At 40.7% G+C, this 15273-nt stretch overlaps 1 protein-coding gene across 1 annotated transcript in view; it reads left to right on the top strand.

Moving 5' to 3' along the window:
• The first annotated feature begins 1728 nt into the window (after positions 1–1728).
• SPATA13 (spermatogenesis associated 13) overlaps positions 1729–15273 on the top strand; it is a 116937-nt gene continuing 103392 nt past the window's right edge. The window contains exon 1 of the mRNA XM_042457058.1: positions 1729–2268. The gene's annotated coding sequence lies outside the window, so the exon portion shown is untranslated. The remainder of the gene's footprint in view (positions 2269–15273) is intronic.

Below are 15273 nucleotides of genomic sequence, written 5' to 3'. Positions count from 1 at the left end.
GCAGTAGGAAAACAAGGAGATTAAATTATATGTGGATTGATTCCACAAGGAAACTGTAGCCACGGGTTTGCAAGGCCTGACTGAGCTGGGCAGTTGAAGACCTGGTCTCTTGGAGGTCATTAATAGGGTTAGCATTTTGTTGTTGTTGTTAACTGCCCTTAAGTAGATTTCAACCCATGGGGACTCTGTGGATGAGACATCTCCAAGACTCCCTGTCCTCCATCGCTCTGTTTAGTTCCTGTAAACTCATACCCGTGACTTCCCTAATAGAGACCATCCATCTAGCATCTGGCCTTCCTCTCTTTCTGCTTCTCTCGACTTTGCCTAGCATTATTGTTTTATCCAATAAGTTATGCCTTCTCATGATGTGTCCTCTAATTTTGCAAAGTGGGTACAACTGCCTCAGTTTTGTCATCTTTGCTTCCAGGGAGATTTCTGGCTTGATCTGCTCTAGGACCCATTTGTCTTTTTGAGTGTTCACAGGATCCTTTGCACTCTTCTCCAGCACCACATTTTGAATGAATTGATTTTCTTTCTATTTTCTTTCTTAACTGTCCAGCTCTCACATCTATACATGGTAACAGGGAATACAGTGGCTTGTATGATTCTAGTTTTTGTGCTGAATTGTACAGTGGTCCCTCCACATTCACTGGAGTGAAGGGGTGAAGGACATCGGTGAATTCGGAAAAACTTCAAATTAAAAAAAAAATCACTATTCTTTTTTTACCTGAGAAAACCTCTCTAGGAATCTCCAGGTGCAACTCTGCAGTCAACATCTTCCACAAGTTGATCATAAAATCATGCTTGGAGAACTGACAAATACCTAGAGAAGTGTTTTCTCTAGGAACTTCTAGATTCTTCAGCACAACCCTATGGTCAGCTTCTGGCAGAGTTGCGCTGGAGGGCCTAGAGAGTCCTAGAGAGAATACATTAATCAAAGCTGCAAATAATCAAAACCGCACCAGTCAAAGCCACAAATGTGGGGGGCCATTGGTATATCTTTGCATATCAGGATCTTTTCTAGTTCTTTCAGTGCTGCCCACCCTATTCTTAGATCCTAAGACTGCTGTAACTGCCCTGGCTCAATGCTAGGGGATTCTAGGAACTGTCGTTTTGTGAGACCTTTAGCCTTCTCTGTCAGGGAGCTTTGGTGCCACAATAAACTACAATTCCCAGGATTCTCTAGATTCCCAAGGCAGTTAAAGCGGTCTCAGACTGGATGATTTCTGCAGGGTGTTTTGGACCTTCATCTTCTTCTGAGTTCCTGGCTGCAGTCCCCTTCCTACTTTGTCCACATACTACTAGCATCAAAGCCTACTTGAGGGCAAATCACAAGCACAGTTAGTGGAGCCCTGGTGCCACAACCAACTCCAGCCCCCAGAGTTCCATAGCGCTGAGCCCTGGCTGTTAAAGCGGTGTCAACCCGGATTATTTCTACAGTGCGGATGCAGCCTCAACTTGTGTTATGGCAGGGAGCTGCTTCCCTCCTCCACCTCCTTCTGCCGCCTCTTTCAGTGCAGCCAGGCGAGAAAGGCTGGAAGAGAGGAGGCGGGGAGGAGGAGGCTGCCTCTGAAACCCTGATTGGTGCGTAAAGGTTGCTACTGAAAACAGCCAAAGGTATACTGAGATCGTTCCGAATCATCCATTTTTTTTCTTACCAAAAAGCCGGAGGGACCAACAACTGTACTTCGCCCAGGCTTTGGCAGGGTAAATATTAGTCACAGGGCAGCAGCAGGGCTGGAAAGGTTGGCTGGGGGCAGGGGCTGGAGAGGAGGAGGAGAAGGGAGCCTGAGACAGTCACTTTTTAGTTTTGTGCTGATCCTAACTGTGGATCCAGGGAAAAGGTTGAAATAGTAACTTTTTAATTTAGTGCTGATACTAATTGTGGATCCAGGAAAAAGGCTTTTTTTTAGTGCTGATCCTACTATCCCGTAAAAAGGCTGGAAACAGTCGCTTTTTAGTTTAGTGCTGATCCTAATTGTGGATCCAGTTGAAACTTCAGGTTGAAACAGTACCTTTTTACTTTTCTGATGATTCTTATTGTGGATCCAGGAAAAAAAGCGTTTTTTAGTGCTGATACTAATTGTGGGTCCAGTTGAAACAGTAACTTTTCGTTTTCTGCTGATCCTAGTTGGGGATCCAGGAAAAAAGGCTGAAACAGTAACTTTTTTAGTTTTGTGCTGATCACAATTGGGGATCCCTAACTCTATCGACTCGGAGAAGGACTCTGCAGATGCCCAGCAAGCTTCCTACTGCCTCCAAAACCAGGTAATGTTTGCATTTTCTCTTTTGCATGACCTGGATGCTGTGGAGAGTTTCAAGAGCAATTGGGGGGGGGGGGGGGTTGCAGAGAATTGAAAGCTCTTGCCAGGAATTTAAAGTGATGCATTTTTATTTAGCATCCTTGTGCCTGCCAGCCTAGAACAAAGAGAGAGAGAAGCTGGAACCTAAAGCATGGTCACTGGCTTGCATGCGCTTTGGTAAGGCTTAAATAGAAGAAATCCTGCATAAAATTCAAAAACATATAGCTGTGTTAAATCAATAGGCAAAGATCAGCTCGGTAGATCAATAAGCAAAAGGACTTTTAGCACATTTGAGATTAACTGCAAGGGCCCCAACTTCTTTCTTTCAGTTAGTCTCAAAAGGTGCTACAAGATCACTTTGAATAAAATTAGTCTGTAAATAAGATGAGACCAGTCTTCCAAAGGGAAGGCAAGTTTGGAAAAATAAAAATGGAAACAGGTTCCAAGAGGTTGGAGTTGCCATGGATCTGGCATATGAAGCTGGGCTTGGAAAGATTGCTGCTGCTGCTATTATTATTATTATTATTATTATTATTATTATTATTGACTACAAATCCTTCAACCAGCACAGCCATACTGGCTGGAGGATTCTGGGACCTGTAGTCCAAAACAACAACAAAAAAAACAACTTTCCAAACATCTTGGGTGATGATCCAGGTATAAAATTCTGATCACTGATATTAGATATAGTTCAGACTTTGAAGGTTCCCACCATTACGAATGGAGAATAAGAAACCTGTGTGTCTTGGGTGCTGTATCCAGTCTCATATTGACTTACTTGAGAGTTATGGAAGAAGTGGAATCCTGGTGAATATTTATTTGCGTGTTGTTATTGACAACTTTCCCTTTTTCCAGTTTTAAAATGAATGCAGCAGTAAATGTGTGTGGTTAATGTGCGGAGAACTGGTACTTTTTGCAACTTGAACAGGTGTGGTTCCCCCCCCCTTTCAAAAACATGATCAAAGGCTAACGTAATATTATTTACTCAGGGTTACCTTGACATTAGGACCGTAAGAGAAGCAGACCTTGAAAATCTGATTGTGCCTAACCAAGACTTTGTATTAATGAGAACATTTACTATATTTATCATATCTGTGTACTTAGTTGTTTTGGCCTGGATACCCTAAAGGCACCAGATCCCATCTGATCTTTGAAGCTAAGCAGGTCCAGCTCTGGTTAGTACTTACCAAGAAATACCAGGTGTTTAAGGCTATATTTCTGGCAAAACCAACTCTGAGTACTCCTTGCCTAAGAAAACCCTATGAAATTCATAGGGTCACACCATAGGCCATAAGGCAACTTGGAGGAATGATATATACACACACTTGGTTCCTTAAAACACACATTGGGGGTGTGATGGATATATGCTTTCAATGCACTCTCTCTTTCATTTCCTTTTTTTTTTCTTTTAACATTAATGTGTATATTTCACGCGGTGCCAAATTATTCATGTGGGAGAACAGGTTGACTCAGAACTAATTAAAAAAAGAATATAAGAAAATCATGCAAAGACTGCTGTGTTGTAGAATGTCAGGCCCATTCAGTCTTCTCTTCTGACACCTCCCGCCCACCTGTCTGCTTGAGAATCTTTTGAATTGTTTTTACAGCCCTTCTCTCTACTCAGGGAGCGGTTTAGTACAGTTGGTAAGGCCCATGTAGTGCTGGCCCAAGAAATTTTGCTGCCTGATGCAAAGCCACAAATGGCACCCTCTCACTCACCAAAGTCAAGGTACCTGTTACCCAAAGCTGGCTGCATGTATTATTTTAACAGGTGAGGCAGAGAAATCACACAAGTGCTGCTTCCCAAGCCTGGCAGTAAAATTTCCAACAATAATGGATTAAATACAGGTTGAGGCTCCCTTGTCTGAAATACTTGGGGCCAGAAGTGTTTTGGGTTTCACTTGGGGGTTTGGAATATTTACATATAAATAACGACATATGTTGGCAATGGGATCCAACTCTAAATGTTAAATTCATTTATGTTTTGTGTACACCTTATACACATAGCCTGAAGGTAATTTTATACATAATATTTTTAATAATTTTGTGCATGAACAAAGTTTGTGTACACTGAACCACCAGAAAGCAAAGGGGTTACTATCTCAGCCACCCATGTGGGCAGTTTTGAATTTTGGAGTATTTCTGATTTTAGAATTTTGGATAAAGAATACCCAACCTGTAATGAACAGTTTGCTCCCCTTTAATAAATGGGCTGCCTATGGTAATAGCTTCACTCTACCTAATGGCAGGCTTGGATCTGGGCCCAAGAAGGACTGAAGAATTTTCCAAGAGATGTTAAAAGAGCATGTTACCTTAATAGAGTAGGTTCAAACATACTATTGCAGCTCCTGTCTTCCATGTGTTCAGTTTAAGTTCTGTATATGCTTTGGTTCTCCCCATGCAACTGAAAGTTCTTATTTTCCAGATTTCTCAGTGACGTGTAGAGAGCCGTGTGTGTGTGTGTGTGTGTGTGTGTGTACACATTTATTTATGTGTAGGCTCTATGCAGACATTACAGTGAATTTGTGGAAGTGTATTTATTAATTCAATCGTTTATTTAAATAATGTAGAGTGAATAGAGTACTGTATTGGACAAGGACGTGGGAGACCTGAGTCCAAATCCCTACTTAGCAATAAAGTTTATTGGTGACTCTGTGCCAGTCATCCACTCTGCCTAGCTAGTCTAAGCCTGCATCTGCCCTGCAGAAATAATCCAGCTTGATACCACTGTAACTGCCAATGCTATAAAATTCTGGGAATTTTACTTTTGGGAGACATTTAGGCTTCCCTGTCAGAGAGCTCTGATGCCACAAGAAACTACAAATCCCAGGATTCCATAGCACTGACCATGGCAGTTAAAGTGGTGTCGATCCAGATTATTTCTCCAGTGTGGATGCAGCCTATATTACAGGGTTATTGTCCAGACAAAATGAGGAAAAGACCATGCATACTGCCCTGAGTTCCCTGTGAGGAATATAAATGTAATAAATACATTTCTCCCCAACCAATTTTCAAAGATTTAGCAGTGAGTGTGATAATCAATCTCTCACGTTCATGATATGTGGGATGCAGAAACATGGGAGTATTAGGTTATGTTTTCACCTAAACCTCTCATGATCTTTAATTAATATTGCTCCCAACTGAGGAGACCAGGAAAAGATAAGCAAGTGTGCCCAATTAATTGTAGATGCAGGAGAGTTTATTCTCTCTTTCTCTTTTTTTAATTTGACACCCAGAATCCCCAAGGCAACATTGGTTGAGAATTGTAGTCCAAAATATTAAATTTTCTAAGCTCTGTCTAGAAATGGTGCTAAGGAAAGATTTAGAAGTTAGAGGCCTTCATAGTAATGGGGCACTGGGCACTCTTAAAGCTCCTATTGGCCTAAGTCCAATTGCTAGTCCTAAATGGAATAAACCTATTGAATTTATGGGATTTACTTAAATGATGACTTCTCATTAAGTAGTTGATTCAGTGGGTCTCCTTCATCTGGAACTCGGATTTAGGCTCTAGGTTTGTCATTAGCCAAGGCGTTACAGAAGATCCTCCGTGTATTACAATAGCCAGATGAGATTGGCAGATGTTCCCATTGCTGTGCCCCTTCTTAAACTAGACAGATTGGGGTTCTTGAAGAGGCAAGCTTCAAAAATCCTGCTCATCTCTCTTGCTTTCTTCCAAGCTGTGTTTGTGTTCCCTAACAACTGTTGAAGAAAAGACCATTTCAAAAGCCAAGAGCACATCTAGTAGTTAAGTACCATTCCTTCACATAAATGGTTTGAGGTACAATACTATAGTAAACAAGACTTTATTTTGTGGTCAGTATATTCGAAAAAAGTATTCACAAAAAGTTTACCCAAGTGAAAAATGTAACTCCCAACAAATCTGCCAAGGTCAGGTAGACCTTCAGTGATCAACTGTCTAATTCTTGGCAGGCTTTATAAGATTAGGCTGTTTGGGACTACTATAAATTCATGCACTGGCTGTATTCAAGGTCTCCAAAATCCATTTTCTTTTCTTGGACCACAGCTATCCATATCTAAGGTTGGGTGCATTTTTTTTTATCTTACTCAGTTCTCTATAATGCATTGCCATTTAAACATCATTCATTGTTGTCTGAGGCTGGAATAAAGAGCTGGCAAGAATGTTTGCTCATGCACATACATGGATATTTTTGTCTTTTACTCATTGCTTATGCTTCTCCTGGATCAGTTTGCTCAATCAGATACTCATTTCATGCAGAAAAAGCTTGTGACAGGCATATGGATCTGGAAGCAGATATGGCAGGGGGCTACCATTCTTTGCTACCTCTGAAGAGAAAACTACGTATGATGGGTTTAAATTACAGGAGAGCAGATTTGACTGGAACATTAGAGAAATCTTGCTCAGTAAGAACTGTTCAGCAGTGGAGACCATTCTGTAGGAGGTGAGAAAACTCATGGTAGAGTTTTTCAAGAAGAGGTTGGCCATCATCCACCCATTCAGGCTGCTGTAGCTCAGGATTTCCTGAGCATGGGAATGAGGTAGATGGCATACAAGCATTCTTTCAATGCTGTGATTCTGTGCTATCAGATTCCTCTTCAGTCCCAACAGAAAACAGAGATCCTCATTATCAGCATCTAAGAAAGACACGTACAAAGTTGTTGGTTGATGTTATGTGCCTTGAAGTCAGCTCCAGCTTATGGTGAGGCTATTCTAGGGGCTTTCATGGCAAGATTTATTCAGAGGAGGTTTACCATTGTCTTCTTCTGAGGCTGAGAGAGAGTGACTTGCCCAAAGTGACCCAGTGGACTTCCAGACCTGGACATGGATTTAAATCCTCCAAGAATCACACTGGCTCTCCATAAGAAGAGTAAGGAGAGATCTGCAGAATTCCAAGAAAGCTGCAAATAAGAACTTGCTCCTTGCTTGACCAGTAAATCTCTCTGCTGCTGTCATTCTGATTCAGGCTTCTGATTCAGCTTCATAATTACCAAAGCAGCTACAGTACTGTACTTGCAAATGTAGAATTTGCCAGGCTTAAGCTCCAAGAGAAGCTCTAATAGGCACAGGATTTTTAGAAAGTGGCAAAATTTCTCAGTCATTCAAGTCTAAAATAGGGGTAGACACTCTTTCTACTGGCAAGAGCTGCATCTCCCCATGGGCAAGGCTGAAGCCAGTGGTTGGCAGAGCCAGAACCAAAAGAGGGGTTTCTCGCTTTTTGAAACCCCAGTGTGTGTGTTTGTTCTTGCTTTCCTTTCAGCCCAGCAAGCTGTTGCAAGAGGTCTGAACTGATTGCTAATAGAGGGCTTTTGAAATTATGCATTGGGGCTACATGAAGTTGTGCAGAGGGTCCTGTGTGGCCTTAGCTGTGCATGATGCCCACCCTTGGTGTAAACTGGGATAAGCAATGAGTACCCCTGGAGCCACATTGACCCCTGAGGATACTTGCTAAAACCCCTCCACCAAACTTTTGCTGGCCAAAAAAGAGAGCAGGTTGCTGCTCTTAAAAACCATCAGATGCAACAATTTCCTTTTTAAATAGGTTGCAGGGCCTCCCTGTTTCATTTAGCATCAAAAATAATCCAGAAATTAAAGTGGATTTCTGGTCACATTGGGCTTTTGTTTTATTTTTCTGTAGCCTGTGTGGATCCTGGAAGGACTCAGGGCTTAAAAATGGCCCCAGACCTGCTGCAATGCTGCAATAATCTAAGGAGCCCTCTGTGGCCCCCAAGGGCCTTTTTTGGCCCCTAAGGCTAAGCCCCTTTTTGGCAGCCCTTGAAGCTCCCTGCCTGTCCTCCCAAGCCCTTACATATTTTGATGCAAAATTTTCAGGCATTTTTCACTAGAAAACTACAGCAAGATATATGCCTGAAACTGGACATAAATGTGTTAGTTTTACCTCCTCACCTACTGGAATGATCAAGGTGACCAGATGTCATAATCACAAAGGAGGACAAGGCACCGTAATATGTAGGGCATTCAAGAAAAATGTAGGACATTACAAATCAGAAGCTAGAAATGCTGATCTAGTGGTGTAATGATTTCAGCATTTGACTCTGGAGACCAGGGTTCAAATCCTGGCTTGGCCATGTAAACCAGCTGGGTAACCTTTGGCAATTCATACGCTCTCTGCCTCAAAGAATGGAAATGGCAAACTCCCTCTGAATAAACTTCCCAAGAAAACTCCCATCATAGGTTCACATTAGGATTGCCATAAGTTAGAAACAACTTGAAGGCACACAACAACAATATAAACATTAATGCTTCTTAGTCATGCTCAGAATGGAGTGCATTTTGGAATTCCTCCTGGACAGAAGATTGAAATGTTAGATATATCCTGGAAAAGGAGGACATCTGTTCACCCTGTAAATGGTTTCTTTGGCCCCAAATGAGCCAAATCGTGACAAGAAAGCACCTGAGCACCCTGCAGGAGAATCCCAGTGGTGAAAACAGTAGCCTGCCTCCTTGTGCAGTTGCTCACTCCTCATCTCATCAATGGTGGATGATGTAGCCTTTACATATTCAGATGGAGAACGTCAGTGCATATTTAAAACATAAATAAAAATAAAAATGTCCCTGAAGATGGTCATACAGTACTTGTTCAGCTTAATAATTAACCAAGCCTTAAGCCTGAAGGACTGGAAATATTGTGAATGTACAGCCTATCTGGCAGCAATGCTGCAGAAGAAAATCGGAATACATATGGCCAAGCAATATGTGTGGTCAAAATGGCAAAAAGTTATGAATAATGAAGAAGAACTTAACAGCTAGGAACTTAATAGAAAGAACAGGATTCTACCTCCTTCTCTTCTCTCTTCTTGTTGAGTTGAGTGCAAACTACTTTGGCACTTTGAACTCAGTTTGAAGCACCTAAAGCAAACTGGAGACAAAGGGGGAACAGGAAAGAGGAAAGAGAATCTAGGACCTTTTAACAATAGTTTAAAAGGTGGGATGGCAGAAAATTAATCAGATTGCCCCAGCCAAATTGGGGCAATTGGAAAGTATGAGGACACTAGAATCTCAGATGGACTTGGCATGTTTATGCCTGTGTACATGGATGGTGTCTCAAACTCTTAACAGGCAACAAAAGATAGAACAGTTATATATTCATGGTAGCTTCTTCTCTTCTTCCTGATCTCTACAAATGGATAGAGCAGTAAAAAGGGCCCGTGGTTATTTCTTTGGGATAAAAGGAAATGAGCATCTGGTCTGTGGATCTGTGGGTATTTTCTCAGCATGCATCTCACAAGGAAAAGTGGTGGCAAAATGTTGGTATTTTTTGCTTCCATCACATTTTCCTTAGAACTGCTGCCAAACTTGGAGGATAAATAAATTTAAAAATGCAGAAAAGCAGCCAGTGTCTTTTCCTTTTAATGAAATCAATGTGTATTTTGCATTCAGTTTTTAAACCCATTGTTAAAAATAACCACATGGGCATAAGCTCTTTGTTTCTTAAGGGTGAAACATTCAGAGCTAAGCAAAGACCTTTTAAATCATTACAAGGAGCCAGAAATACATGGCTTGAGTCATTAAAATGTTATTAAAAGGCAGCAGGGTCCAATTTACTGTAGTTCTCAACAAAATACCTGACACAGCTGGGCAATGTAGTTTCAGTGGAGTCAAGCAAAAAGGTAGGAGAAAATGGTCACATATTACAGCGCTGTCTGCTGATTCAGATGTTACATGTTGGTGTGACAAGTTCATTACTCTTGTAAAAATGGCGGTGCGGAGACCTTTTATAGTCCCCTTGTGCTGACTTTTCAGTGCTCTGCAGTTCAGTTTTTTTGGGTGGATTTCTCTCTGATAAGTGTGTGTGTGCTTCAACCCTGATTTTTCCTTTCATTTAGGGTGCATCAGTCCTACTACCTCAACATCCCACTGCTGGATCTATTTATACATTTGCTTTTAGCACTGTTTTGATTCACTGAAAATTGACACTCACTGTACATTCGTAGATTCATTGCTGGAAAGCTGGTCTTGCTGACATCATGTGTCCAGATAAGGATTCTTTAGGTGTGAATGTTTTTAAATTAGGTCTGTAGCCTTTAAATCATCAACAGCATAAGGCTGAGGGCTGAATGTCATTAGACAGGGTTAGGTGGCTGCCTCAGAAAGCAGATTTTGGGCAGGTCTACACTGCCCAAAATACTCTGGTCTGCTCCTGGAGTATTCTGAACCCCAAGCTGCCTCAAATTCCCCCCATTAACTCTGCTCTCTGGAGCAATGCTGAGCAGCTATCTACACATGTACCTGCCATGCTGCCTGGCACCGCTGGCATGAATTGCTCCCTTTGAGGTAAAAAATGAGGTGCCCAACATTGATCACATGGCTGGGCATTATGACCTCAGAGAGAGGGACTCATGCTATCAGCACTGCTGCCAGGCAGCACAGTGGTATATATGTGTAGATAGCTGCCTGGAAAATCTGGAGGAAAAGTAAGTCTTTTTAATCTGGTTTAATGGAGGGTTGGCCCAGATTCAATGTGCAACTGGCCTCATGTCATTAAGACAATCCGCAGTCGAATAGGGTTCATTTGGCCCATGTAGACATGTTCTTTGATAGTCATGAAAGGGAATCAAAGGTATTTTGATGAATTTCTGCCTCAAATAATTTAGTTTTTTGGAAACTATAGTTTTTTGTGGGTTTTTCGGGCTATGTAGCCATGTTCTAGAAGAGTTTCTTCCTGACGTTTCGCCAGCATCTGTGGCTGGTATCTTCAGGGAATGCTTGCCTGGAAAAACTTGGGTGTATATATGCTATGTGAGCCTGGGAATGCAGGGGTGATTTGCATGTGTATTGTTCTGTTGCTGATGGCAGGCCTCAGGCCACATAGCCCGAAAAACCCACAAAAACTATGGATGCCTGCCATGAAAGCCTTCGACTTTTTGGAAACTATTTACCTAAAGTGGAGTGAAGACAGGACAGATAAAGGGAGACACTATTTTCTGTTGTACCTTAAGTAATCAGGTGCCATAGGTCATCCCTGACATACATGTCTGTCTGTCTGTCTGTATCTATCATAACTGAAAAGTAAATTTTCAAATGTAGCTTGTTTTCCTGAGCAGTTTATATAGGACTGCTGCCAGAGGTTGAAAAAAAGTTACTTTTTTGAGGGGGGAAGCTACAACTAGTAGAATCAGGCAGGCAGCACAGACACTGGGTATTTTGGGACCCCCCAATTTGAGCCTTTAAATCATATTTAATTGATAGGCTTACTTTTAAACATTTAGAATGAAGATACAGGTTTTTGTATTAAGAGTATTCAGAATTTTCTCATTGCTCAGAGGTTCAAGCACATGAAACAACTAATAGTACTATGTTTATCTGCCTTTTGAAAGCTGTTTGCATTGGTCAGAGCACCAGTAATGAGCTCCACTGTGATTTTTTTTTTAAAAAAAGATTGACTATCACTTGATGATATGTGAATTACAAGAGAGTAAGAGTGTTATTGAAATGCAAATTGGAACAGATGGTTTGTGGCATATAAGAAATGCCACTTTATCTGCATGAAGTTGTCCTGCTGGCAAGCAGTGGCCAATTTAAGGAAGTAGAATGCATGCATCATTACCAAGAGTTATATGCTTTGCTTGAAAAAAATACTCAACATCTTCTGAAATGGTCTAAGGGGAGGATGAATTGGCCTGTGCAAATCTTGCTCAATGTAAACACAATTTTATCTTGCTAGAGCTGCATACATATGCAGATTTTCAGCAGTTTTACATGAGTGGAAGTTTCCATGCTATATGCTACCTGGTCCAAAATTTGAATAATTCTATTTTCAGTTCTACCTGATCCTAGATAAGTGATGAAACCTGGAGTTATGCCCTTTGCATATCTTTGCATACCTCTGCATTGACCCCCGCTATCTTTTCCTGTATGGATCCCAGTAAACAATGTCACATAAAGTGATTTCTAGCAAGGTCTGCGCCTCCAGAGATGGCAAAGAGGTCAGTCAGTATGTGTTTGCATTCGTAATAGCAACACCTGCTATATGCTGCAAATATAGACATCACCTCCTTGGAAAATTCAACTAACTGCTGAAATTAGGCCAGTTGTGTGAAAGTGTGTGTGTGTGTTTTCTGCATGTATTCACACAGGAAACACACACAGCAGTCAGTTCTGCAGGGGTAATGTGTAACTTGATCCTAAAAGGGAGTTTAGGAGTGTTGAGATTGACATTCTCCTAGACTATTCAATCTCAGTCTTCTGTCCTTCATCACAGTGGAAATGAGTTCTGCAGTATCTGCAAGCTGATCCCATGCTGTGCTGGAAAACACAACTGTTCTCACTTCTCAGCACAGAAAAGAAAGGATTCAGTGAGAGAATGTTAAAAGCTCTTTCTCTTTTGAAGCATCATGATTGTAAGATGGTTAATGTTTACTGAGTAAATAATTATTAGGCTATTAGACCCAGAGGTCCATTGGTTACCAATGAAAAGTCAAATAGTACAGAGCATTTGTTCCTGTTTTTTCCTCCATTGAACTGGTGTTGGCATATATTATGACATTAATTAAGAAGGGAAACTCTTTGGATTTTAAGGTGTACTAGTGTATTGACAAAGGTTAAGGCACTATCAGTATTGCAGATGGAACTGTATGGTTTACAGCAAAGTGCAATGTTGTCTATTACTGTCTGCTGAAAACTTTCCAGTGTTATTACTCTTTATCCTACTGATGTAGCTTTACAAAAAGACTCCAGGGATTTTCACAAACTTTTACAAACATAGATTCAGACTTTTAGAACATAAACTGAACTTTGTGCATCTGTCGTGACAAGTACTCTAAACAGTTTTGGGTGAATGTTAAGCAGAAGTCACAAATGTTCCAGCATACATGAGTCAGAGAACATTGCCATACTAGAGACAGACTGTTGGTTCAGAAAGTCAGCATCAAAGTATGGCTATGATCCTCTGAACACTTTCCTGGGTGTAGGTCCTGTTTAATGTCAGACATTGATAGAGTTTAGGCTGAAGACATGTTACCCTTTCCCCTCCAATCTAAGTTTAAATCTAACGGGGTCATTTTAGGTCTTGGAATCAATGTAGAGGTGTTTTCAATGAAATGTCTCCATGATGGTGCGGATCTTGATAGTCAAGTGCAGAAGTGGGCAAGTGTGATCCTCCACACATGTTTGACCAAGACTAATATATGGACTGTACTCACCACCATATAATTTATCTTTCTGTCATGTGAGCAACTTAGAGAGATTATTAATATTTTTTTGGCCAGAAAAATATAATAATAAAACAAATTGTACCATGGCTAGAATTGTCTTGGTCAAACATATGTGGAGGATCACACTGAAGATACTGGCTTTGCATTCAGATTTATGAATTAAAAGGGAAGACTGGAGGGGGAAAGGAGCTTTTGTAGCAGGTACAGAATATATCTGGATTGTTTCTTTTCTGAATTTATTTTCATTTTTCATTCCCATTTTTTTCATTTTTAGATAAGTTATTAGGGTCTGTGATGCAATACCAGGTAGGGCCAAAGGAGAAATGGGCGGGACAAAAAAAATCACTATATTTTCACTTAAAACTCTTACTGCCAGCCAGTAAACCTCAGAAGAGACATTTCAGCTCATATTGGACCATATTGGCACCCTTAGATTTAACCTCTGGGATGTATGATATCATCTTGGTTTTTTTATAATAATGATAGATGGTTCATACATGAGCTGTCTATTCTCAATGCCTTGTAGTATTTTAGTTGGTGTGTGTTGTTTTAAATTATTTAGTGGAAATGTCTTTGGGAGGCTCTCTTGGAAGCTTGTGTTGACATGCCAAATATAAATACATTCAACCATCCACAGCTTGAATTTTTTTTGTAAAAATGCAAAAAAACAAAATAAAAACCCAATTTGTTTTTGCAATTACATATAAAGGACACCATTTTTACCCCACCATTGTATATAATGGGAATTGAGCATCCACAGGTTTTGATATCTATTGGGGGGGGGGAGGAGGAGTTCTGGACTCAAAGCACTGACATAAATGAGATATACCCCTTCTTTATTTTGAGTTATTGTAGATTGCTTTGGGGGAAAAGATGTTTAAGACACACTCCAACCTGGGCCAGTTCCCTAAGATGATTCTCTGAACCATGTTTGCAAGTACTTCCAAGAAGAAAGATTATGTTCTGCAGTCTGTTATCAGATACGGCTATGTGCAGAGATAGTCTCAAATTTGTCCTGGAGTGACATGTCACAGATAGAATGCCTTTTGTTAAAACAAGACCCAGCTCTAGTGGCCCTGCTTTTACCTTGCTTGTCAGTAGTGCTACCAAATAACTGCTTAAGAGGTCAATTTTTAGAAAGGAAGACAAGCTTACCTCCTAACAGCTGCTTGTTGTTACACATAGTGACAACAACATTCTCTGTTATTGCAAATAGTTTTCTTAATTAATTTCCTCTCTAGTGAAACAGGAGTAGAAGTTTTCATAATATAGCTGTCCCGATTACTATCTTAGCCTTTCTTTAAGAGGCTTGGGTTAGCACTTTACTGTCCAGTTTAGATATTTCTACAGCATCTTGTAAGATGCAGATGTTCCATTGAAATGAAGGAGAGCTGAGCACAAATTATGAGTGTGATTTGGAAACAATCAGAGCTTGTGGATTACAGCATGCCTTGGAGGGATTCCCAAGCACTGGGACAAAACCCATGGGCAATTTCTTTTGCATAATCTCCATTCAAATGTCCTGTGCCCTCATTCATTTCAGTGGGATAAGTAAGTGTCCTTACTGCAAGAACAAACTCTGCAGCAATTTGTCTTTAAGAAGGAAAATTATGTTTGTGCCACTGCTCTGCTTGAGAAAATATATTGCACTCTCATTAATCTGAACTTTGTAAAGGAAAGGAAATCCTTTGTGGAGAAATCCAACCACTTCCATTGGTCAACAGTGACATCAGAGATAGCCTTTGGCATCCTTCTGTCTCTTTGTTCTGTTAATGGTAGACTTGATGCTTTGTTTCCTCTTCAGAAGAGAACTGTAAAA

The sequence above is a fragment of the Sceloporus undulatus genome, chromosome 3 (genome assembly GCF_019175285.1).
Source record: "Sceloporus undulatus isolate JIND9_A2432 ecotype Alabama chromosome 3, SceUnd_v1.1, whole genome shotgun sequence".
NCBI lineage: Eukaryota > Metazoa > Chordata > Lepidosauria > Squamata > Phrynosomatidae > Sceloporus > Sceloporus undulatus.
This window is presented reverse-complemented; position numbering and strand designations above follow the sequence as displayed.